Here is a 27,472-nt window from a genome sequence, read left to right as displayed (position 1 = left end):
CACCCATATAAAAAACATATCCAGAATTGCCTTCTTTCAGCTGCGCAGCATAGCTAAAATTAGACATTTCCTGTCAGTCGAGGATGCTGAAAAATTGATCCATGCGTTTGTTACGTCTAGGTTAGACTACTGTAACGCCCTGCTTTCTGGCTGCCCTAATAACTCGTTAAAGAGTCTCCAGCTTGTGCAGAATGCAGCTGCTCGTATCTTGAGCAGAACTAAGAAGTATGAGCACATTACACCAGTACTAGCGTCGCTTCACTGGGTACCCATTAAGCATAGGATAGACTTCAAGGTTTTGCTCCCGACTTTTAAAGCTCTGCATGGACGTGCACCTGTGTACATATCGAACCTGCTCCTACCTTATAAGCCCACAAGGTCACTCCGATCTCAAGACGCAGGCTACTTAGTAGTCCCAAGAATTTCCAAGAACCTAAAAGGTGGGAGGGCTTTCTCCTACAGGGCCCCACTACTGTGGAACCAGGTTCCAATATTTATAAACGAGTCAGACACAGTCTCAATATTTAAATCTAGATTAAAAACGCACCTCTATGCTAAAGCTTACAATCAGTTGTAGTCTGGAGACAGGGTGCGAGAAGCCTGTAGTCACAGAGCTTTGTAGGTGGCAATCCTTTCCTTACTGTCACCTGTCAATCAGCTGTGACCCGACTTTACATGGGCTGGCTCTTGATAGGCGGGTATGGTTGTCTACCCCTCATGACTGCATGGGCTCTCCATCCCTGTCCTAGTAGATATGCAGCCATATTCTACTCCTGGCGGGGTCCCCCAATACATACCACTTGCACTTACTCACTGTCTGCTATATTGCAAATTCCTTAACTGCTGTTTCCACCCTCTTCCCCACGCTGCCGGCGGGGCTCTTGCCCCAACCCTCGAGAGTGCTTCGAGAGTCGTCTGGTCTCCCCCACCTCTGCGTTCCAGCCCCTCCTTCGTCATTGCCTCCACCCTGCCCACATCTGCCGCCACCTGCTGTTCCCCATCACTGCCACCCGGCCCCACCCATCATCTGAGCCACATCACATATCATATCTTCTGCATAAACTGGCTGACATGCTGGTCACCAGTCGGCACCCTGAGCCGACCAGAGGAGGATGGGTTTCCCCCTTGAGCCTGGTTCCTTCCAAGGTTTCTCCCCATCTGCCACAGGGAGTTTTTCTGTTTGTAAAATACGCTATATAAATAAAATTTGATTGATTGATTGATGGTTGACTTATAGAACGATATTCCAAAACCAAAATTAGACCTGTTATACATGGTTAGAAAGCTTATACTCTCACCTACTGAATAAATTAATTCTCAATCAAGCCAGACAACAAGGCAACAACGCCGTCAACAACATGTGTGCAGCAGCTTCTGGTCCGGTCTTACTTACCGGTTTATATCCCAGCGTATTCCAAAGTTTTGTCTCATTATAGCTGCATTACGCATTCAGTCTGTGGCAGCAGTGAAAGCAATGCTTTATCACCCCAACTCGTGGGTAAAAGACACTGGACCTGGCAAAATTTCATCGATGACTTTCATCGTTTCTTAGAAAATACTATTATTCTTGAGAAATTCTGAGCGTGGCTGAGATGTACTTGGACTGTTAAACTGTCTCTCTGTGTTCCAAATCACCCCTCTCTACTCACCTTCCCACCTAGCTAAAGTCTTTGGTTCAAAGTTTCTCCACATCAAAGTAACGAGTAACAGACAGATATCGCACAAAAGTAGTGGAGTAAAAAGTAGGATATTTCATTTGAAATGTAGTGGAGTAAAAGTAAATAGTCTCCCAAAATGGAAACACTTGAGTAAAGTACAGATACTCGAAAAAGGTACTTAAGTACAGTAATGAAGTACATGTACTTTGTTACTGTCCACCACTGTAATTGAATAATGTAATTAATTTTGAGGTAAAAGAATCCCTGACCCCTGGAATATGCCAAAGGAACAATATTGACATTCCAATATTCATTAGATTATGACATTCCAAAAAACTCTTAAATGTAAAGAGAATCACATTATTAAAAGACATTACAGCTACAGCTACCTGTAGTCCGACTAACTTGGAAACATTATATTACATTACAGGCATTTAACAGATGCTCTTATCCAGAGCGACTTACACAATTAATAATCTGTTCTCTTTAAAAAGTATTTTCCACTGTGCATTACATTGCATTACAATTTCAAAACAATACGAAACAATTTCATTTCCATGGAAAACATGTATCATAATGCAGTTACAGCATATGTACCAAATTCTGTAACTGCACAATCACTGTAAGATGACTTGCTTTCACTTTCTATGCAGCTCAAAATTTATAAACATGGGGCTCTATTGTCAGATCTGCCTCCAGCCAACTCCCAGTTCAGCCACGTCCACATTTGGATTTGTTGGACTGCCTGATTAAACTACCAGAGCTCTGCACTTGGGTCTTCTGACTATTTCATTACATTTTCCAGAATCAATGTCACACAGTGCATAGACGCAGCCAATGGCGCAGCACGTGGGCGCATTGAGCGTGGCTATTGAATGTTGGTATTTTCAACACCAGAGGTAAGTAGTGCACAGCGCAAAACACGTGGCACACCTAGAAACAGGGCAGGGTTATACTGACTATACTATCAGTGGGTGTAGTTAAGCTGTATTTATTAAGCCAATCAAATTATTTCATTTCAAATCCTTTAAGGGCTGTGCACATTGCGCAGGGCGTACTGTCAATTTCAGTAATCTATGGTTGCAATGGAAGGCAAGGATAATGACATAGGCCTACTAACAGATGTTCTTCACCAGACGTTCTTTTGCAGAGTTAGGCTGTCAAATTGTGTCTGAACGAATCTCATAATTAAGAGAAATTTCTTTTCATTTGTTTGAATTTTCTTCCGTCAGAATTACAACATTTCCTAAACTTTTCTTATGGGCCTGTTTTAATTTCTCATTAAACCTGTAGCATTGCAGTTTACATCTTGAATTGGTGGCCATTTTGGATTTTGTTTGTTTATATGCTACTTTTCCCACTTCCACCTGGTTGATTCAAATGGAACTGGGCACTCTGATAGATGGTACCTTCCAACCACCACTGACCAAATTTGGTGCCAGTTGCCCTTATAGCACTTTAGCAGCCTATAAATTTTCAAGACTTAAAAACTGTTAAGACCTGTCTGTTTGATATAGGGACCATAAATAATTAACACAAAATGCTGTTTCTCACACAGAATAAATTTCCCTTTAGGCCCCATTAGTCTACCATTATGCATTTCGAATAAATTTTAAAAACACTTAATGTCTACCACCTCCTCAATGCTTTGACTGATTTGAAGGGACTTTAGAATATAGCATCTACACATGAAAAATCCCCAAAATCCCAGCCTAAAGGAAGTTGCTATGCTTAAAAATGTGCCCGCATTAAGCCAGTAAATTTGTATGTGAGCATGACTTATCACAAAAATGCCAGTAATTCCCAAATGGTTCAACAGAAATTGATGAAATGTGGTAACTATATTGGCACTCACATCAAGAGACAAGCATGATCGTATTGGCCCAACTGAATCATATGGCGTCGCTATAGAGCACAATATTTTTTATTAATTCATAGAAAATCACTTCTGTCTTTCAGAGATGTAAAATTTGCTGTTGTGTTCATTTTCCTCATCTGGAACATAAATCTGCACCTTTCATGTTGCCAATCTCTTGGAATGGCCTGTTTAGGAAATGCTATTATCCATTTTCCTCTGTCCCAAGCTTTGGCCTCTCTACATGGGTAAGACCTATGAAACTAGGCACAGTGGTACAGGATCCCTCTCTATGGCTACTGAGTGATTTTGGCACTGATTGATCGCTTTTTAAGTGGCGTAATATTGGCTGTGTGTGCTTGGACTCTGTGTATCGTTGCTTGCACCACTGTTTTTATTAAATTTTTTTCCCATTTAAATTTTTGTTTTGTTCCTCTTTCATACAATAGGGTGCAAATATTGTGCTTGCCAAAAATATGGTAAAAGTAGAGTAATCTTTTGATCACATCCAAGTGCCTTAAATGTATAGCAAAAAGAACAAATTTCAATGTTTAACCTTTTCATAGCTGTCCCGTCATTTGCAGCCATGCAAAATTAAGTTAACAGATGAAATTAAAAGTAAATCATAGTCCTTAAATAAAATAACTGTGTCAAGTCTATGACCCATTGACATCACCAGACATTTGGTATCTTCTTTGGAAATGCTTTTCTGGCCTTTACTGCAGCTCCTTTCAGTTGAACTTTGTATTGGGGGGTTTCTAAATCAGGCTCCGGTGGCTCACGCTGTAAAGACGCTCGTTCTGAAAGCAAAGCGTGAGCCCTGCAATTGACTGTTCAAGTCTCAGTTATGAGAGTTAAGCTATGGCTATGGCCGAAGGTCAGATTTTTTTTCCCAACCCAAACTCAATCAAATCTTATCTACTGCTGCAATCTTTAGGAGCAGAGGGCAGGCATGTGACTCCTTTGTTTCACATGACACCCATTCTTACTACTTTTTCTAATGTCGAATGATAACAAGATCAGCATATTCAGTTTGTGCATCTGCAGGCACATGATTTTCCAAGAGTAACCACTATAGAGCAAAGAGACCAACAGAACTAGCTGGTTTACACCCTATCATTACCCGGCAAGGCAACAAATTGCCCACCCTCCTCAGGGAATGATATGGGGTAAGCTGGTTAGTTCCATTGCTCTCATTGCTCTATAGTGGCCACTTCTTGCTTGGCTAACTGCACCAATTGTATGCTGATAAATCATAGACAATTGAGTGTTTTCACAAAATAATCTGTTCTCCATTTGCCAGATTATTCAATGATTCAATTGGCTTGGATGAGAGTGTCTCATCTCACACCAGAAACCCCAGCTGGTCAATAGGGAGCCTGCAGGTTAATCCATTGAGCTATACGCGTGCGTATGTATATTGATGTATGTGACATAAGAACCTGAAATTGTTCAATCGGTGAATGGGGTAGTGGTGGGGGTGAGTGGAAGCGGTGCTTACCGGTGTGTTTCTGCTAAGGCTGTGGGGGTGTTAGGGGAAAGGAACTGCCCTCCAGCCATCTTCAGGCTGGTGGGGGTAGAGCATACACCTGAATGAGTCTGTCCCTTCATCTGTAAGGGTGGAGTGAAACAGGCCCAGCATACTATGTGCCTGTGGCCCAGAGGCCCACACCCCTTACAAAGGCAATAAAGATCTCATCTGCATTTCCCACCCCGTCCTGAGACAATGCAGCTGGAGAAAGATCATACATTCATCACCTAAATCCATACTAATGCAGGTAAAGCCATTCATCCATCTATAATTAACAGCAATGAATTAATAATGAACAGATTTACTAACAAACCCAATTAATTATAAAGGAAACAGCTTGACAGGACTCAAAGGCCAGTAGTTTAGCTTGTACAATCGCAAGCATTTGCTGCTTAGCCATTCCACTGGAGAAAGGAAGATTGAAGCTGGAGAGGAGTGTGAATTAGATTCCATCCATTCGCTTCTGGTTTTCTCACAGATATCCAATAGAACGCCTTTTGCTGCTGCCTACAGACACCGAGAGAGGAGAGGGCCATCTTAACCTATAATCTTTGTTTCTTTATATGACATATCTCAATATTAAATTACTTTGTTAAAAGTCCCATTGACCTGGAGGTTTTTGGCATATTCATGGAAATGGAAAAATAATCATTATTTTCTGATATTGGCAAGAAATATAAAATAAAAACTAAAATAAGCTTTTTTGACCAAAGAAAAAATCACATATTTAAGCTAACAAAGAAAAATAATAACTTTATAAACTTAGGGTTGTAACTAGGCAGCTGTTTCATAGGTGACTTAGGCGCATCAACTGTCTTAACGACTACTTGTATTTTTATTTATTTTTATTTTTCCATAGATTGCGTTGTTGCCGTTCTCGTTGTTAGTGTTAATCAGTTTAACCATCAGGGTCCAAGTTGAACTATGCGGTTGTTCCCTGTACTTGGACCGGTACTTCTCTCTAGGGGTTTCGTCATACTTGTTCCTGGTTATGGTTATACACTTTGTTGTACGTCGCTCTGGATAAGAGCGTCTGCCAAATGCCTGTAATGTAATGTAATGTAATGTATAAAATGACTACATAAGAAAGAGCAGATAGATAACTGGGAGCTTGAAATGTCATGTGGACTCTTGCAGCAGATTGGAATGCTTCTGAAATATTTCAGATGGGTCATGCTTTGTTTTTATATTTATATGACAACAGTAAAACTGTTTTCATTATTAAAGATGCCCTCTTGCTATGACAGGGACATTTCTATTTAAGAACAGAGGGCTTATTTCATCTTCTATAAATACAGTATTTGACTGAAAATATCAGCGAAAAATATATGGCCATATTATGTCTTGAATTTTTTGATTTTGTAAAATGTGTACTAAGCCACTGTGCAGTTGAACATAACATTGACACAGAAATTCTGTATGCGGAGTATAATTCATTCTGTTGTCCAGTGATGTGTCTGCCATTGCATTCTGCAGGGTTTAACGCTGAGTTCAGTATATTAGACAAGGGTGGCAGAAACTCAAACTGGGGAAGACCGTGTGGTGCAGTCCATATGGTGATCGACTCTGAACCCATGTACGAATCATCCCGTATGGCTGGTGGTTTAATTCCCTGCCATGGCACTTTCTGTTCTGTGAGCCAATCTCTATCTATGACGATCTGTTGAAAAAAAAGTTTAGAAAATAAAAGGGATTTTGCTCTCCTTTAAAAAAGAAAAGAACCACATCAAATTGCCTGTGGTTGAAGGTACCTGATGATATAGTATACTAAATTCAACTATTTCCATGTTTTACTGTTTGTATCTTGGAATTTTGCATGCAGCACTGCTGAAGAAGCTGCCAAACATGGTTGTGTCCATGTAGGATGACACTGAACTGTGGGGACCAGTTTACATTACATTAGTTATTGAGCATGGTTGGATGTTGTCTCTCGCTGGATGAAATTCACCTTGAGGTTTGTGGTCTCATCCCTCTCCCCTCTTCCCCATTTTGTTGGGTAAGTCCATATTAATTAATTAACCTCTTAGCGCAAAGCCCCTAGTGGTCGGTACACTGGCGTGCCCAGATCACTAAACTCAAACATTCGGTGCTACTGCAACCAAAGTGTGAGTTAAAAACAGAAACGCATTGTTTTAGTTTCATTAGTAGAGGATACATGACAACTATGCCGAAAACGGAGTTTCGCAGCCCCACCATTGTCGCTCTGGTCGTTCATTTAACAACGACCCCCTCCCTGCAGTCTCATCTACAAAACACCCCCCCACCCTTGACATAATGGACAATATTGTCTATCTTGGCATTCATAAAAATATTCTTTCACCACTAAAAAATCATATTCCGTCATAGCAACAAGATAACCCCGACAATAGCCCTAAGATGTGCCTATACAGCAGTGGAAACACTGCTCACTGAATAACGAAATAAACGAGAAAGTTTTTAAAAATGATACCATATCATTCTACAGTCAATATCTGGGACTAAATATTGAATAAATATACAACCTTACCATTGGTTTTACGTGTAGAGATGTCCCTTTTGAGACTGCGTGGTCATATATTGTCTTGGACAATCCGTTTGGGAAAGTGCATTTGTGACGCCTGGGTATCTTCCAAAATAGCTGTGCGTAATACCACACCTGTTGTTTACGGCGTCGTCGCCCTTTTTAGTACAGTCTGGCTTGATTGACAATTCATTTATTCAGTAGGTGAGAGCATAAGCTTTCTAACGATGTATATCATGTCTAATTCTGCTTTTGGAATAGCGTTTTATAGCGTAACCAAATTGTTTCTTATCATCGCATTCACTAGCGCATTCACTCTATGTTAGCAGAAAAATACGCTGCACCTAACAAAATGTGGTAAACGATATTTCGTAATTTCTTGGAAAATACTATTATTATTGAGGACTTCTGGACATAGCTAAGCCATATGCTTGCTGATAGACCTAGCTGACATCGTTTTCTGGAGCAAAACAGAAGCGAATAGAACAGTACATTGATACTGTCTCTGTCTCCATCTACTGAACATAGATGCGATTTCATCATTGCTATGTAAGTATTACTGCTCAAAATATTTCGGTTATATATGTTATTTTTGAAATTGAGTATCTTTAAATAGGTTAGTGGTGTTATATAATGTGGATATGTCACACTGTAATGTAAGCGTTAGATGGTAGCGTAATAGTTTTTTGTGAAGCATGCAACAGTGATGACGTGAGAGTTGGAACATTGCCAAAACGTGGTGGACGGTTGAAAATAGTTTTCATGTCGTCCCATCCCCATACAAGAAAACATACGAGAGTACAGAGTATAGAAATACACACAAGAGTTCATTATTACACATTTAGGTACTGTACCGCATTGTGTGACAATATTTTTGCATTATTTTTTTTTAATCTGATAGCAATGTTTCATCTTAAACCTTCATAAGGGGCTCATATATGCTTTATAATGGACATTTTATTCATTTTGGAGAAATTTTGGATATGTTTCTGGACCCCTAGATATTTTAGACCACTGTCTGTTGCTTCATACATCTATAGTAGTTCTACATATCCACCTTTAGATTTTATGAAGTTGTGGTCAAGTTTTTGATCTAGCACATGTATAGTTTAACCTGCTGTATATATGCATTCTCTCAGTATTTCATTGCAAACTTAAAAAGTGCAAATTCATTTTTGATTTTTTGCCAAAACAATTGCATTTGTGGCACTTTATTTCTTCCAAAATCATGAATATAAACTAATCTGCATTAGTATTGTAAATTGTACAAATGTCTTGCTTCATTTAAGCCATTTTTCAAGTCTCTGGTCTGTGGGGATCATTTTATAGATTCTACGCAAGGTAATTCAACATTTAGCTGGCTTTATTTTAGTTAATGCAGCTGTATTATCAGAAACATTTTATCTGTGCAGTCAGTCAGACAGCAACAGAAACTTACCAGCAGATACTAAACCATCTAAATTCAGAATTGCAGTTGTAGCTTAATAACATCAAACATCACCACTGCACTTCTGAATGTTTTTTTTCCAGTTCTGTTGTGGACCTGGGACAGTCATGAAAATTATTGTGCTTTTCCACATTTGTAGGACCCCTTCAAATGACCACCACCCACACCAGCATCACCTCAGCAAAAGCAAGATGTTGCTTCTTTTGAGATGGTCCTAACCTAGGTCAACAGGGAGTCATGCCTTCAGAGCCAAGACTAATGTTCTGGATGAAAAAACCTTTGGGCAACATAACATCAGGCCTTCTCTTCTCTGCCAAAGGTCATACGCTGAGGCCTGTCTGCCATTTCTAGTCTGATAACCTCAAACACTGCTCTCCTCTAAAACACTACATTAATACATGTGAAAGACAGTTCATTTTCTTGGATTTGAAGGGGCTGTGGAGGTTCATGCTCTGAAAAAATAAAGGGCCCTGTTAGTTTAAGAGAAGTGAGTCAGTCAGAGATTATCATAATTCATGAGACACTGAAAGTGTGTGGTCTAAGGCAGGACCACCTCAAACTCACAGTACATAGAGGGAAGTCCTCAAGAGCAGACTAAAGCATCTTAAAATATTCTGTATGGAGGGAATGCTTAAAATAAGTATATTCACAAATCTAATAAAAGACTTTTGAAGTCAACTCAGTAGTGTTATCCTTGCAAAGAAACTGTACAAAGTACTGGAACAGGGGTGCCAATAATTTTAACACCAAACATTGTGGGAAGTAAAATTATTACTTATCAGGGAAAAAAAAAACTTTTTCTTTGAGAAATTTTATAAGAATGAAATAAGAGAACAGACTGCAGTTGTCAACATATTTCAGCATACAGCATTCACAGCATTTTACTTATGTTTATTTTAAAGCAGATTGCCACCATAGAACAAACTTTTACTTTTAGAGTAGCAGTCCTCTGGTTTTAGATGAGCTCTCAGTCAGCTCTCTACCATTAGTGAGTGCAAAGATACAGCCCCAAAATACTGTTCCTGCTCCAGGTACCTACTTTATGAATGACTAAAACTGACGGGCAGTTACCGTCAATGAGCGAGCATCAGACAACGTGTAACCCAGGGTTCCAAGCCACAAATTGAATAGATAGTGAAACAAAGAAAATTTGTAAATAACCAGTAGCAAGTAAATAAGTAAAGTATCATTCAAAATAGAGACGAAAGAAAAAGATTTAAATTTTCTTTATGTGGAGAAAGATAAATTGACAGAAGGATTAGAAAACCAATGCGGATAACGATACTTGTTGTAATTTTGTTGATTGGTCAGTCAGATGACAAGCCCACCCTAACTTCCTCTGGTCAAGATGGTTTGAGCGACAGCACACATGCGAAAATTTCTCTGAACAGATTAAGCTAATTCGAAGTGAATTACAAGTGAATTTAGGATACAATTGCAGATATTTTAGTGAGGAGTGACAGTAACTTGAAAAGAACCAGACATTTATAAAGAAATAACGAAGATTTGCAACGTTCTTCTATCGCCCTGGGCGACAACCGCGTGAAAGAAAATTTTCTGCATTCGCCATTAAGATCGTTGAAAACCGAACTTTGAACATATTCCCTTGGTGAGTCCCCATTCTAAGACTATCTATCTTATTTCACTGCCATAGTATCAGTTAGCTTGGGTGTGTTCAGAAACGATAACGTTAAACGTTGTCGTAATACAAAAAAATCCGAAAATGAAGGTTGCTAAGTAGCTAGCTTCATGTGATTTAAAGCTCTGGTAGTAGCAGCTAGCTAAGTTGGGTAGCTATAGCAACTCGCGGCTAAACAGGCAAATGTGTATAATTGATGTGTGGGGGGTAGGCCGGGCTAACAGCAGGGCTGTTTCCTGCTTTGTGACTGGTGGTAGACGAACCAGGCAGTTCGCTACATAGCAAGCTGAAAATATATTGAAGCGGGGACAATGTGATGTAACGTTAGCTAGAAGAAGGGCATCTGAAAATTCTCTGGTTGTGTTCTGAAAGTGTATCTCCTGTGTAATCGCATATCGAAGCCACATCGGCGTACTCTTTGTTTAACGTTACTTAAAACGAGTGTATGTCGTGATACCTTTTATTATAAAGCTAACGTAACTGACTAGCTAGCTAGCTAGTGCTGCGAGGAAACATCAGTGGGTGAGCTTGGAAGCACTGCAAGATATGAGTAGTGAACTGAGTGAGCTAATGGTGGCTAATTCTACTTAATCAGAATCTAGATATGCTGACAGACTGAGAACAGATTGACAATTGATATGGGCTTTCACCAAGTTTATTTAACAGAGTAAATGGAAGGTTACAAGTGTTATACAATTTAGATGTTCACCGTGTATACTATGTCTTAATAATCTGAATGTACAGACTACTGATGAGTCTTTTAGCTTTGTGTTGCAAGGCCGGGGTTTTTTTTTTTTGTTGTGTGTTGTTTTTTTTGTTGTTGTTGGATTTGAACTGCTGTGCTGGATCCTGGATTCGTCCGCCCCTGCTTGCCTTCCCTGGAGAGCTACAGCGGCGCGCGGACTGGCGAGCCACCCCTGTGATCAACCTGCAATTTTAAAGAGAAGGAAAGAGCTCAATTGTACCTTCTACAATGGTGGTAGGACAAGTGTTTCAATTCTACAAACTGGAACTCAGCAACAGACTAAACTGATTTGCAGTTAGTGTTTTAGAAAAGTGTTTTGGTGTTATAGTGTGATAAGTTTCCTTTGCATAGGTACTTTCAATAGTACTACATAAGGGTTTTTGGTTTCAAAATAAAACTATTGGTTTCAAAATAAAAGTCCTGGTTCCAAAATAAAAGTCCTAAAGTCTAATTAGTGACAAATTATACTAGAACCAAATAACTAATAATAGGGATAGACCGAAACACATCAAAGAAATACTAAAAGTATGGTTAAGGTATAAAAATGGGAAAATAGTCAAAAATTAGTGGAACCAGAGAAAATATAAATACAGACACAAAGTAAAAGGTCTTGGGACCAACTTGTATTTTTTTCCTTTTCCCATTGTGTATATATGTGTACTGTTGTTGTTTAATGCTTTCTACTTTATAATAAAAACAAAGGGTACAGAGAACCAAAAAGGGAAAATTTTAATTTAAAAAAATCATTCTCTTACCTTTGAAATACAGATCCTGCTTCCGTGTGCTTCATTCTTGATGTGCAAACCACCTCTCTCTCGAGTCAAATCTGTTGTTTTCTGATCTGGTCCATACTTACCTGATTTTATCCATTCTAGTAACGGTGTTAGTATTGAAACACTTGTTACAAACGCCCGTCACAGGTTGCCACTCCTACTGAATACAAACGTAGGAGATGGGCATTACTACTTTGGATAGAGGGTAATGTTACTTGCAAGCAAGCTAGCCACTAAAGAAAAACCAAGTAGGTTTATCTGTTCAGTTCAGTTTACTTTCCTGCTTAACTACTAAAGAGAAAATGCAGCTTTGCTGTGGTGTGGCAAATTGCAAAGGTTTAACATTACTACGATTTGAATAACTTAAGTTGACTCGTAGTAAGCTATTTCAGACAACATAGCAACTTCCACAATATTTGGTTGTCATAATAAATCTTCTAAGATCATTTTTTAGAATACCAGTGGTGGGAGAGAATGGGGGAGAAAAGGTGTAGGCGTTAAGTCAGGCAAGGATAAATGTATGGTTGATATTAACATTCCGTCACATGATAAAGCTGATACAGATATTATCCACATCTACACTCAAAAATATAGCTGCTAGTAGCAATATATGGGGTCCAAGCACACACAGCCAATATTAAGCCACTTAACAAGTGGACAATCTGTGACCAAATCACAGTGGGCACAGGGAGGTACCACTGTGCCAAGTTTCACAGGTATCACCCATGTGGTTATGCCAAAAATCGGGACAGAGAAAAATGTATAAGATACCAGTGACGAATAAGATATAGATATATGTTCCAGATGAGGAAATTGAACACAGCAGGTTTTAACCATCTAAAAGACTGTGACTTTTCATGAATTAAAAAAAAAAAATATTGTGCGCCATCATGTGCCTCAATTGGGCCAATACTGTAGCGCTTGGTTTGGGTTGTGAGTGTGAATATAGATGCTGAATTTCATATGTTTTTGTCAAACTGTTTGGGAGTAATTATCCTTTTTGTAATAACCTATACCCAATTTTTATCGGCGTACTGTGGCCATGTTTTTGGAGTATCAGCTTTCTTTATAGTAACTTTTTAGAGGGCAATCTACAGACTAAATACATTTTTAAAAATCCAATGTGGGGTACGTTAACACTTTGGTGTGTATGGTCATTCCAGTGTTACAGTGCTTGAGTGGTACAGTCACACCGGTGGGATTGGAACACAAGGTTAGAACATCCATTTATGAATGGCACAACAGTCAGCATTTAGGATAAACCTTTCTCTATCTTGGACTAAACATACTTATTTTCCACAAAACCATCAAACAAACTCTTCACAACACAGTTCTTAAGGTCCCCAATGTGAGCATGTATTTGTTTATGCAGACATCCACACTTTCTCAGAAGTAGCAACAGTCAGAAAAAATACACTAGGCAATATAGTTAGCTAATGTTAGACTGCTAACCAAGCTGTCTAAATGAGATAACCAAGGGCTGGCAGAAAACAGAATAGAACAATCTAATAGCGATAATTTAGTTAAATTTACAATGTATCACATCATTGGCAGTGGTGGTAAGTGATGAAGTACATGTATTACCGTAACTGTACTTAAGTAGGATATTGGTGACTTTGTACTTTTAAAGTATAAACAATATTAGCAACTTCCACTTTGTATTCCACTACATCAATTATGTTTGTGTGGACTCAATAAAGGAATGAAACGTAATGTTGCCAAAGCCTGCTCACCTTGTTGGAGGGCACATGAAGAGTGAATGTGGAGGCAGTGGCTTGGGTCGGATAAACATATGACAGTCATTCCAATTAATTTAGCTACAGTATATTGTCTTGGACAATCCGTTTGTGAAATATACCTGCATTTGTGATGGCTGGGTACCTTCCAAAATAGCTGGCGTCATACCACACGTTTTTTACGGTGTTGTCGCCGTTTAGTACAATTTGACTTGATTGACAATTCATTTATTCAGTATGTGACAGTATAAGCTTTCTAATGATGTATAACATGTCTAATTTTACTTTTTGAATACCGTTTTATAGCCCAACATAATTGAAAGTTTTCATCATCGCCGCCTTATGCATTCCCTCTGTGGTAACAGTAAAAGACACTGCCTCTATATCGATGATTTTCATAATTTATTGGAAAATCTTATTATTACTGAGGACTTTTGAACATAGCTATGATTGCTGACAGACCTAGCTGACATAGTTTTCTGGAGTACGACAGAAGAGGAGAACGAGGAGATTCTTTGTCTGTCTCTATCCACTGAAGACAACTGCTGATAACATTTCATCATCGCTATATAAGTAGTGCTAAAAATATTTAGGTTATATACATTTTTTTAAATTGAGTGTCTTTAAATAGGTTAGCTGTATTTTATAATGAGGATATTTCACTCTGTAACATAAGCGTTCATTGGTAGCTCAGTAGTGTTTGTTTTTCATGCATCGGATATGACATGAAAGCTGGAACATTGCCAAAACGTGGTGGATGGTTGAATATATTTTTTTATTTTTATGTCGTCCCATCCCCATACAGGAAAACGTTACATACTGCAGAATACAGAAAAACATACAAGAGTTAATGTCTACACATTTAGGTACTGTACCACATTGTGTGACAATGTTTTTGTATAAGTTTTTTTATCTGATATCAATATTTCATCTTAAACCTTCATAAGGGGCTCATTTATATGCTTTATAATGGACAAAAAGCATTTTATTCATTTTGGAGAGAATGGATATGTTTCTGGACCCCTAGATATTTTATACCACTGTACTGATGGAAAGCTTGTAATTCCCACTTGAAAATATGCAACAGTGAGTTTCTTGAGTCAAAACAGTTGACTTTTAGTGAAATACATGATTATGTTGTGATTTACAGCAATGCATAATTTGGACATTTTGGATAGATTTCGAGACACTGGGTACACTGCTTACATTTTGCTTCATATATCTTTTGTCGTTCTACATATATCCACCCTTAAATTTTATGCACTTTTAGTCAAGGAGTTTTTGATCCAGGACATGTATATTTTAACCTGTTTTATACATGGGATCTCTCAGTATTTAATTGCAAACTAAAAAAAGAGCAATTTCATTTTTGCTTTTTTTGCCTAGACAATTGCATCTGTGGCATTTTATTTCTTCCTAAATTATGAATATAAACTAATCTATCTGTATTGCAAATGTCTTGTTTCATTTAAGCCATTTTTTAAGTCTCTGTGATTCTCACATGTGGAGTTATAAAGCTTTAAATATGGTACCTCCTAAGGCCCTAGTAGTTCCCCTAGAGTGCCCTCAGTGTTATAACTCGCTGACATCACATCGAGTGCCACTCACAAAGATTGTACAAAGAACTCTGGAATACCCCCTTTAGTATGAAGCCTACATTTTTCTGGCTCAGTCATTTCTGTTGCTTATCACGGAATTATTTCAAAATATTTTAAAATTGTATTTGTATTTTAATGTATTTTTAAAAGGCTCTAAGTACTAAAGGAAAGTATTTATTTAAAGGAATGTATTTTTAAAATACTATTTGGGAAAGTATTTCGTTTTCCATGAATATAATTAAAATAAATCAAATACAATGTGTTTCATCTGTAAATGCATTTGAAAATACTTCAAATATGTATTTAACTTCAGTTTCAAATACAAATACAAATACGTATTTGTATTTGACCCGGCTCTGACTGGAAGCAAGGGAATATAATACCAATATATAAGAAAGAGGACCGTACCGTGCTGTCAGTTTAACTTGAATCACAAAATACTGGAATCTATCATTAGAGACAATTTAATTTTGTTTCTTGAAAATAACAACACCCCAAGTGATTTTGCAAGGGAAGGTCATGCCTGACAAAAAAAATTTATTCTTTGAAGAAGCAACCAATTGTTTTGTCTATAACAAGCCTTATAATATTATACACTTAAATTTCAAAAAAAGAAAAAAAAAAAAGGTACCACATTAGAGACTTATTAGCTAAATGAAGTAGGAATTACAGGAGGTAATGCAGAATGGGTTAGGAACTGTCTACAGGGTTGAACACAAAGAGTAGAGGGATATTATTTGAGCAGGGAGCTGTTAGAAGTGGAGTCCCACAAATATTGGTACTGGGACCACTGCTCTTCCTCATATCAGTGACCTTGACCGGGACATATAAAGTACATTTGTCAAATTTGCAGACGATAAAAAACTGGGGGGCACAGCTAATAGTTTGGAATCTACTAAATTAATCAAAGAAGATCAAATTCATAAGTGGGCAGAAACCTGGCAAATGAAATTTTATATAGCCAAATGTAAAGTTCTGTATGTGAGAAATAAAAACTTAAGGCAGGATTACTTAATGGGAGGAATAAAATTGGAATGTGTTCAGTTTGAAAAAGACTTGAAAAATGGTTGATCAAAAAAGAAAAACCTTTTAGGTTCTAGGCACTGCTATAGCAGTAAAAAAAAGACAAACAGGATACTGGGATATAAAGCCACAAGTACTGAGTAAATTCAAGTAAGATATACTTACACAATACATTTTTTAGACCACAGTTTGTATTGTGTGCAGTTCTGGGGACGACTCTGGAAGATGTTCAAAGAAGGGCAACCAAATTGATTCCTGGTATGAAAGATGAAAACTGTGAGGAAGGACTTAAGATGCTTATTTTCTTCAAGCTTAGCAAAATGAAACTTTTGGGTTGATTTGATTGAGGTTTTTAAAGGGGAATTGCACTTTCTAACACTTCTGCTACTGATGACTGATATTGTCCTTCTAATGAATGTGTCACCCTTCATTTTTCGATTTAGTTATTTCATTTTAAATGTCTAACGTTAGAAACAAAGACCTATATATTTTTAGCGAAAGTCCACATAGTAGTACTGTTTCTGGTTTTTTCTTCTTCGATTTTGTTTTGCGGCAAATCGAGAAGAAGCGAGAAGCAAAACATTCTGTTAACTTAGTGTTGAAATCGAACAAACTAACGTCTGCTAGCTTTTGTTTGATGCTCGAGGTAGGTACTATGCGGGCTGGCTAACGCTATCGCGTCTGTCTGTGATACATATGATGTCCACCACCAGTTGTCGTTTGTCCAGGGAATAGCCTGTGGTTCCTCAATCTCGGTCCACTCCTGACTCGCTCTCGCACTTGCACAATCAGCCTGAAAATTAGCCAGCTCTTTATCTGTGTATTCCGGCTCGAATCGATAGGGCACAACATGATCAAAAACAAAATCTCCTTTGTCCTCAGACATTTTCAGTTTCGCTAGCTAGTAGTCATACAATACTATTTCTACAACCAACCTAATGTTATTGTCTGCAGGTATGCCCACATCAGAAGTCATGCAATGATATGCATCCTCAAGTTCGACACTAAACTGCCTGGGTCTACTTCCTGCATCTGTAAAGGAAAATAACAAAACAGCGTAAAATATTAGCATAATGAAATAGCTAAAAAATGAAGGGCAACTCATTTATTAGAAGGACAATATCAGTGATGAGAAGCAGAAGTGTTTTAAAGTGCAATTCCCCTTTAAATTCATAAAGAGGATTAACAAAGGGAATTTGTTCATCTGTCAATAGAACGAAGGGACATAAATGGAAATTAACAAGAGGAAAATTCCGTGCAAACAGTAGGAAGAATTTTTTCACACACAGAGTAGTCAATCTGTGAAATTGCGACACAGTAGAGACAGAAACTCTGTGCATTGTTGGGCTGAATGGCCTTTTCATCTGCAAAGTATGTCTGTACCCTTTAGGTACAAACAGTAAAAGTCCACTCATTAGGGCTATGGTGAGCATGCCCCTGGGTCATGCACGCTAATATTGGATACATTGTATGGATAGCATAGTTTCTGTGAAATGCACTTTTGTTGCACGTGGTGACAAAACCTAGTATTATAGCTGTATGGCCTTTTCTGCTCTCTGATTAGTATGACTAATTGTCATTCTGTAATTTATCCATCCTCATTGGTTATGGGGTGGGGCAATGACTGGGGAGAGAATGGTGATCTGGAGAGACGGGAGAGATGCAAGAGGGAGAGTAAAAAGAGGTCCCCACGGAAACCACTATGGTGAAAATTTTCCAGTAAAATAATAAGTTTGAGGGCAGACAACAGTGTCTCACTACAACTACCAGTAAAAAGTTGGTGCTTTCTAATAGAGTGCATTAGAGACTTCGTATTGTTACTGTAAACATTTAGTGTTCGAATTGTGACCTGTGCTAGCGCCAGCTAAGTATTCGCCACTCAGTTAATGTAGTTAGCAAGCAAATAGCATTGCTGGTTTGGCAAGTTTTGCCATAACACTACTTTTTTACTGGTTTCGTGGCAGCGAATCCCGTTGGATAATTTGAACAGTTAAAACTGCTTTTATCCAGGCCCGTCTATCGCGAGTAGTGTGGTGTATTGACTAAAGTTCGCTAGTCGTGTAGCCATTCAGGCTAACACCCGTGCCTCTGCAAAGCTTTGAGATTAGACTCAGCATTCTACACACCGCTCAGCTAGCGCCCCTGGACACCAGGAAAAGCTTGGGGTTCCTCTGTGTGGCCGACGTGGGATCTACGCTAACCGGATAGCGCTACTAGGCTACCAGGGGAAGCTAGTGGTTCCTCCGGCGTCAAGGGAACATTGGTGTTCTTTTTCTACCAGTCTACAGTATCAGGTGTACCAACCAAGGCGATCATCGGAGAGGCTGTGAGTATGGACTCACCTTATTCGGCTCACATGAGCGAAGATCCTTGCTCCTCATAACAAATCAGGCCTGCAACGGGGGTTTTTCTTTTATTTGGGTTGAGGGTATTATTTTTGTACTTTTTCTGTGCTCTGTAACTATTATTGAGTTGATTCCTTAAAAGGTAAGGGGTGAAGAAAATATATGTGACTTGAAACATGCCATTTTTAATGCCTTACAGGGCAATAATAATATAAATATAGCCTACGTATTGTTTTTCCTTTGTTATAGAAACAGGTGGCTAACGTGACTTTCCCAGTAGGGGTCACCGTTACTGAGGATTTAGTTACAAAGGTTTATTTGAGAATTGCATTATTCATTTTTCATGCAGTAATTTGTTTAAAAGGTATTCATTCATGTTGAGGACTGCAGCAGTTTAAGTTGAGTTGTTCATGAAATAATACATTTTAATTTTAGAACAAAACTCAATTACATTCAATCTTGTGGTCAACACAATTCTTTTTTTTTCCATTTACAAATAAATTGTGCTTTTTTATAAGCAGATAGCTCTTTAAGTGTCTTCACTTACTGCTAGGTGTTAACTCTTAACTTCTAATATATTGGGGAACTAACAGTATTACAGAATACAAACTCAGGAAATGGCCCCGTAGTGTCTTGATGTGCATTAGGGTTACAAGTAGATTAATGGTAAGGTACATATTTTCATCATTAAACAGCCTCTTGTACTCAGAAAAGATAATTTGAGAAAAGCTGGAATCGGCACTTATGTGAGTCCTTGATGTACTTCTTTATATATAGTGAAGAGGCATGGATAGAGACAATCTAGAAGAGGCTGGATTATTTTTTTTCAACAATATAAAGCTGCAATGGGAATGCCGGATTGCCTATATGACAGTTAAGAAGCACTGCCTTAAGTATCGATAACAGTTTCCTCATAGGCAACTAGTTTGGCTGTGTTTGCTTTTTTTTATTTTTTCCATGTTCTTCACTGATTTGTATGTGTCGACTGAAATTCCATTGCAATTAGTCTCACTGTCAACATTTAACTCCACAGGTTTGCCATTGATGGTCTGCGTGCAAAAGCTTTCCTGCTTTTTATTGTCACAGTTCATTTCCAATGTGTTAAGTTCACTGGTAATATCTATTGAAAGTCCTTCATGCATCCATGAAACGTGTCATCATTATTGTCATTGTCTACTTCTGTGGTTTACTGGTTCATGTGCTTATACTTCTTACAGTGCTGTACAGATCTGCAGTGATTTTTGGAGTGATTGTATTTTTTACAGGTGTGGCATTGTTGCCCATAAGCAAGACATTGCAATTGCTTAGCTTGGTGATTACCTCCAAAATTTCTGCAATTGTACATTATCTGCACTACTGCTGCAAGTTTAGGTGTGGCAAAACTTTACTGTGCTACTTGGGAAGTTCACTTATCTGACAGATACGAATAGCTTTGCTCAATGTCAGTTCACTTTCAACAGGACTGTTTTTGCACTGTCACTGATTATGCCACAAACTAATTTGTCTGATTTATTTGTTCTGTAGTGCACCAAAATGCAAATCTATCATGTTTTTCAGAATTCTTACACAGACTTTGATAGTTTTGTCTGGTTTCTGGTGCCTTGTGTTCAATGGGTGCCTTTCCATAACAGATTCTGGATTGCACATTTCCCTGAATTTTCTTTTCAGACATTCCGGATGTTCTCGTGATTCTCCTGGTGTGGTGATGGCTTCTTCCACAGATAGTACGGCGGGTAGGTAGGTGTTCTCTCTCAATAGCAAGATTCTCCCTGCAAGATTGAGCAGTATATACGCTTGTTTGAGCTGGCGTATCGCTATGCACTGCAGCAGTGAATATGTCGTATTCTTATTTACATTTAAGCTAGTTTTCTGCTAGCACCACCAAAGACGTGTGGATCTGGTCGCCAGAATCCACCAGCCATTTTGTCTTTTTGTTTTCCCATTGTGATACAGTTAAACTTTGTTCATTGAAATTCTAGTGCATTTGGTTTTACTTTTCAACGTTAAACTGGAAAAACTGCAGCAGTTCCTATTAGCTAACTTAGCTAGCTTAACTTCTGACTCTCTGTCAATGGCCAAGAAATGGAGGCAGGAGAAATGTAACTCTAACAGTTTACTTCAGAGAACGCATAGGATATTCATACAGCTACCACTCAATTACGGCAAACGTCATACCCACCCAATATTACGGATGCCTGTGACTAACAGATGTACAACTGGGATGAACTCAGATGCCTTCCATGGCCCCCACAATCACCATATAGAATATTATTAAACCTTTATGGGAAGTTCTGGAGCACTTCCAGAAGCTTCTACTTTTTTTAACAATAAGAGAACTGGCGGCTTTCCTTCTCCGTCCGATATCCCATTATACACAGTTCTGAACTTGAATGACAGCATTCCAAAAATTATTGAAGATGTTCTGATATACTGTTTCATTCCTTTACTTTGGCCTAATGAGAAATACCAATATCTACAGTTATTTGTACAAATGTGAAAGTTAGCAAAAATATTGATGGCTTTGACATCATATAATCTTTCTCAACCACATAATCCACTGTGGAGCTGGCCCAGCCGGTGACTGTGTGAAAAGTTTACTGCTAAAATTACACACAACTGCATTATCACTGCAATTCTCATGAGGCCAACATTATTCTAGTTTCTATTAATTTGCTCAGCACTGTAATGCTAATTGCTGAAGCTGTAGGTGTGAATCTGTGAATGATAGAAAGATATTAATGCAGGGGAAGAAGAATTGTGTGATAAAGAAATACATTGAAAATAAAGTAAAAGAGAAGTCCACAAATATGCACCCTAGTTTTTCTTTTTCAATCTCGTGGGAAGTGATTGTTGAAAACCACATATGCATATACTCTTTCAATAGTACAGTAAGGTTTTCTCCATCTTTGGCCATGGATCATGGCAGTATATTGTTATGATTTTATGGAAACAGTCTATTTTATATTTACTGCATATGGAAATAGACCATTTAAAATGGTTCCAGTCCCAATATGAAATAGAAAATTTACTTCCATCCATCTATCCATCCATTATCTATACCTGCTTATCCTGATCAGGGCCGTGGGGGATGCTGGAGCTTATCCCAGCATGCATTGGGCGAGAGGCAGGAATACACCCTGGACGGGTTGCCAATCTATCACAGGGCAACAATTTACATATCTACCTGAATTTTTTAAATCCCTTATTTCACAAAAGGGATAAACATTTCATGAAAGTGTGACTTTTTACTGCAGACACAAAAATATTTGCAAATATTCGAAAAAGAATAGGTATTCCCATATATTTAAAATGGAGTAAGGGTGTCCACATATAAGAAACGGATGAGGGAGAGCAAAAAGAGCAAAAAAAGTAATCCAATCAAAGAGTGCCCATATACTCTAAGAGAACCAGAACAGCCTTTAAAAATTTGGCTTCATCCTCACCAAAATTTGTTTACTTTACATTTTCACCCATAAAACAGTGTAATAAATGAACATGTTTTCATGCTTTTTAAAAAGTTTTTTAAGTTTTTTAAAGATGTAATATAATGTAAGAAGGACTGGCAGAGTTCATTACGTCTACACACAGGGGACACAGCTGGGAGTGACCTCATATGACAGTAAGTGAATTAAGTGACGATATTAGCTGGAATAGAGGAACTAAACTGCCCACAGATGTTAGAGAGACTACAGAGAGAAGCACTGTTACCTTCTGTTAACATCTGTTACCTTCTCATGAAACCTGCTCATCAAAATTAGGTTGGAATTTTTCCAAATAGATCGTGTGGTTAGATAAAGAACAAGCCAGGGGTCCATCAGTTGTTATCAATGAAATATATGTTCTACCTGTCTTTTGCAGTACTGTGTGTTGGGTGTAAAATAGTCACTGGTCCACTGCTGAGTGAAAGCGGCACTCTTGGCTGTTCCAAGGTAAGATTGAGAGAAAAATAAAAATGACTCCGTTTAATTTTTTTAAATGGTAGCAAAAAAAGACAAAATAACACTGTTATTCACTGCCACTATAGTTTGTTAAAGCCTTAATTATTGTCAGTTCCATAATGTTTGAGACAATGACTTTTTTAAATGTGTCTGTGTACTCCACAATTTTCGATCTGTTATCAAATTTTATTAAAGGGTACTTTTATACATTTTGGTTTCACCGTGTAGAAATTACAGCACGTTTTATACAGTATCCCCATTTCAGGGCACCATAACATTTGGGACAAATGGCTTCACAGGTGTTTCTCATTAGTCAGGTGTGTTCAGTTGCTTCCTTGGTGCAGGTCTGAGAGAGCTTTCAGCATCTAGTTTTGATTCTAGGCTTTTGATTGCCTTTTGAGTCTGCTATTGGCATTTGTCAACATGAGGGTTAGAGTTGTGCTAATGGGAGGAAGCCATTATGAGGCTGATAAATAAGAAAAAACAGTCAGAGACATGGGTCAAACCTTAGGCTTACCGAAAGTGCAATGGTTTGAATATCATTTAGAAAAAAGAGCACTGGTGTGCTCAGTAATTGCAAAGGGCCTGGTAGGCCAAGGAAAACCTCTACAGCTGAAGTTGATGACTGAAAAATCCTCACCATAATGAAGGAAAACCCTTCAGACACCTGTCTGACAGATGGGAAACACTCATCAGGAGGCAGGCATGGATGTGTCAGTGACTACTGTCTGCAGATGACTTCATGAGCAGAACTACAGAGGCTATACTGCAAGATGTGAACAGTGGCAAAAACAGGATGGCCAGGTTAAAGTTTTATAAGAAGTACCTCAAAGAGTCTGCGGAGTTGTGGAAAAAGGTCTTGTGGACAGATGAGATAAAGATGCATTGTATCAGAGTGATTGAAAGGGCAATGTGTGGAGGCCAAAAGGAACTGCCCAAGATCCAAATCACCCCCCCCCCCCCCCTCCAATCATCTGTGAAATTATAGTTTGGCCATGTATGGCTGCCACAGGCACTGGCTCAATTGTCTTCATTGATGATGTAACTGCTGATAGAAGCAGTATAAGGAATTCTGAAGTGTACAGAAGCATGTTATCTGCTTAAGTTAAAGCAAATCTCTCAAAACCCATTGGAGGATGCTTCATCCTAAAGCAAGACAATTATCTCAGACATACGGCTGAAACAACAAAGGTGTTCTTCAAAGCCAAAAACTGGCCAAGCCGTTCACCCGATCTGAATCCAATTAAACATATGCTGAATAAATTTAAGGCAACTAGCACCTGAAATAAACAGGAGCTGAAAATGGCTGCAGTACAAGCCTGGCAGAGCATCAGCAGAAAAGATACTGTGACTAACATGTGACAAAGTACTAAACATGACTACTTTCATTTACACAGCATTAAACATTATGGTGCCCTGAAATGAGGGGCTATGTATAAAAAGTGCTGTAATTTCTACATGGTGAAACTCAAATGTATAAAAATGCCCTTTAATAAAAGCTGAAACTCTGCAGTTTCATCACATGTGAATTGTTTGATTACAAATCTAAAATCATGGAGCTCACTGTGTCACAGCTACACATGAAATGCATGCATTTCAGAAAGCACTCATTGAATAGCTTATTCCACATTTTTTATTTTACCAAAATTCTTTTTGAACCTTCTCAGGAAAATACTTGTGTGTTTTATCTCAAGGTGCTAGGGTGATAGGCTTTTTATTCCTGTCACTGTCTCAGTATGCTTAGGGAATTGTTATTTTTCAGTGAAAAAATTTGTGTAAAAAAGAAATGGAAGACTGCAAACGCCCTAATACACAGGCCCCACAAGGCCAAGGTGAGACCAGGCTCTGTTGCACCAGTGTGAATTTATTCAGCTGCTAACTCGGCTGCCTCACTTCATTAAGGAGAAGTTTGGTGCACAGAAAGCCTGTGTGAGAAAAGAAATGGGAAAGCTATGAGAAACTCAAATTACTGTCATCTTCACTGTAAAAACATGTCACCTGACACGTAAGAACAATACTTGAGAAATTTAGTGACACTTCTTTGTTTTTAAAATAGAAAATAAAAATAGAATATCATGCTTACAAATAATCCTCCAGGATTTAACAAGGCATTTCAATTATCATTTTTTAATTAATATACAGAATAAGTGGCACTTACCTAGAACTCACTGTCAAATAAATGTGGATAATTTCTTTTCAGGAGTTATATTGCATTAAGTACTAATAGCTTTATCAGGATGATTTCTATGTACTATAGCAGAACTGTATTTTTTATAATATATACTGTCTATCTTTCACATTTCTCTCTGTAGTCTCTTATAAAATAATGATGGTGTTGTGGAAAATGAGTGCGCAGTTTAAAAATATAATTTACAGATGTGATAATATTGAGCAGCCAGGTAGATGGCGAATAAAATTTAATGAAAATGCAGAGATTAACTTTTTATATCGCTATCATGTAGCAGCTAACAGAAAATGTGGTTTAAATTGAATTATGAATTTATTTTCGAAATTAGATACATTTCATGCCAATATGCACATTTATTTTTCATTCAGACAAATTGATTTTATTGTGTCCTTCAGGCCTATGTCTGAAACCACTTAAAAAAGAAGAAGCAGCTATTTTCATTATAGTGAAGGAATTATTCTTGTCATATGGTATTGTTCCAAAAATAGTTTCAAATGATTGTGGAACACCTGACTTGTAGGTTTTCTATCATACAAGCCCTAAAAGTTCACTCTTATGTTTCATCGTTCTCACAAAATGTTAATGGTATTGTGTGTGTGTTTGTGTGTGTGTCCATATTTGCATTTTGTGTCTGAAAGATTTCTGCATTGTTTGAGATTTGGTGAATTCTTTATAATATGTACATAATTCCATAATACGTAAATATATGATTTCTGCATTGTGTATGAGATTTAGTGAAAGCTTTGTATATGTACCTAATTCCTTGATACCTAAATATATGTCTGCATTGTGTATGAAATCTAGTGAATACCTAATTATAAAATATTATTATTTATAATTAATTTATATTATTTATTTATTTACATATGCAGTATACAAAATAATTGTATCTTTAGTACAAGCGGTTGGAGAATTTCAAATTGAAATTTGAAAGAAATGCAAACCGCATCTTTTTTATTTTGCCTTTGAAATTCCAAACATTTTCTTATTCAAGATTACAATATACAGTGATATATAGAGTGACCTTATATTAAAATTCCTTGACATTATTCCAAAGCATTGTGACATGTTGAAATATTAAACTGCTCAAACATGCAAATGAAAATGCTGGGGTGCATGTAGAAATGTACATTTTACACATAAGGAAGATGTATTGTGAACAATGAACCCTGAACATTAGCTGAATATCAGAATTATGTCTGACAGAGAAGGTGTAGCTCAGGTTATCTGGTGTATCTTTTTTAATCAGTGATCTGTCTTTCTGTTCTAAGTCCTGAGGGTCCCTGCTGCTGTGAGCTGTTCTGGTCCCATTCTACTGCTCTGCCCAGTGCAAATGCAGCCAAAAACAGTTCCCCAATGTAAAGGCCTCTTCCCAACAGCTTTGTCTCCTCTCTCAACAGCCTTTCTGTCCTCTTGAACAAATAATCAGAGGCCCGTCTCACCGTCTGCTACCCCCTTACCTCCTGCCCTGCACCCCTTTTTCCACTCAGCACTCCTTCCCCCAATGCCCAGGTGTGCCTTTGAAAGAACTGCTGTGCACTGTGTGTGTGCGTGTGCCTGTGCATGCACGCATGTGTGTGTGTGTGTGTGTGTGTGTGTGTGTGTGTGAGGATGGGGGACAGTACTAATATGTATGCATTACACCCCCAACCCAAACACGCACACGCACACATAGAAAAATAAACACACACTATGCTCTGGCTTATACCCTCTGACAGTTTTTGGAGTAAGGAAGGCAACTTTCCACTGAAGAGAGGTCCCTGGCCCTGAACCCAGTATCTAAGCTGTTAGCTACAGGGTGGAACAAGACGGCAGTTCTCCAGAGTTTACAGCACAGAGCAGTGAATGGTATGGGCTGTCTGACTTCAGGGTCTCACATGGTGTATTAATGCAATGTAAGCTTTAAGCACACTTCATCACCCCTGAGATGAACATGTGCTGCTTGAATGTACAGCACAGTAAAATTCTATATCATTTAATTTCCTCGTATTCTTATTTGTCTGACAATTGACAAAGATTCTTCCTTCCTAATGTCTACAATTCTGGTGTTCTTTGCTTTATTTTTTTTTTCTTACACTACAGCGTTATCGTCTGGAGAGAAAAATAACAAGACAATGTATCTGCTTGTAAAAATTAATGTTCATTCAGAAACTGAATGTTTAAGGATTAGAGTCTTCACCTGAAGCAAACAACCACATCTTAAATGTTTTTCCTCCAAATGTTTTATGTAGCTAGTGTATTATATACCTATGTGCACTATAAGGAACACATTCAACATGGCCATTTATGTCTTTTTAAATAAAAATGGAACTGTTCAATACAGAAGGTGGGTATTTGCATTTGTGCATGTCAGCTTTCAAGTCATTTCTCTGTACAAAAAACATTGTTTTGTGCGAAGGGAAAATGCACCCTTCCATCAGCTATAAACAATCTCAAAGCACTTTGTGAATGCAGGGGGGAAATGTACTTAACTTGCATTGACAAAGTCCCAGCTGT

General features: G+C 38.1%; 2 long non-coding RNA genes across 4 annotated transcripts in view; both read left to right on the top strand.

The window, feature by feature from the left end:
* LOC135239505 (uncharacterized) overlaps nt 1–27,472 on the top strand; it is a 678,135-nt gene that overhangs the window by 354,451 nt on the left and 296,212 nt on the right. The window lies entirely within an intron of this gene.
* On the top strand, nt 10,296–27,301 carry LOC135239484 (uncharacterized). 3 transcript variants are annotated; one of them, XR_010325387.1, is made up of 6 exons: nt 10,296–10,600; nt 20,519–20,583; nt 22,709–22,779; nt 26,248–26,488; nt 26,695–26,824; nt 27,059–27,301. It is a non-coding gene; the product is annotated as an uncharacterized LOC135239484 (long non-coding RNA). The 3 variants fall into 3 exon arrangements; XR_010325383.1 differs by having other exon boundaries at nt 20,519–20,587; XR_010325386.1 differs by having other exon boundaries at nt 10,297–10,600; nt 20,519–20,587; nt 26,377–26,488.

This window comes from Anguilla rostrata, chromosome 1 (assembly GCF_018555375.3).
Source record: "Anguilla rostrata isolate EN2019 chromosome 1, ASM1855537v3, whole genome shotgun sequence".
Classification (NCBI taxonomy): domain Eukaryota; kingdom Metazoa; phylum Chordata; class Actinopteri; order Anguilliformes; family Anguillidae; genus Anguilla; species Anguilla rostrata.
This window is presented reverse-complemented; position numbering and strand designations above follow the sequence as displayed.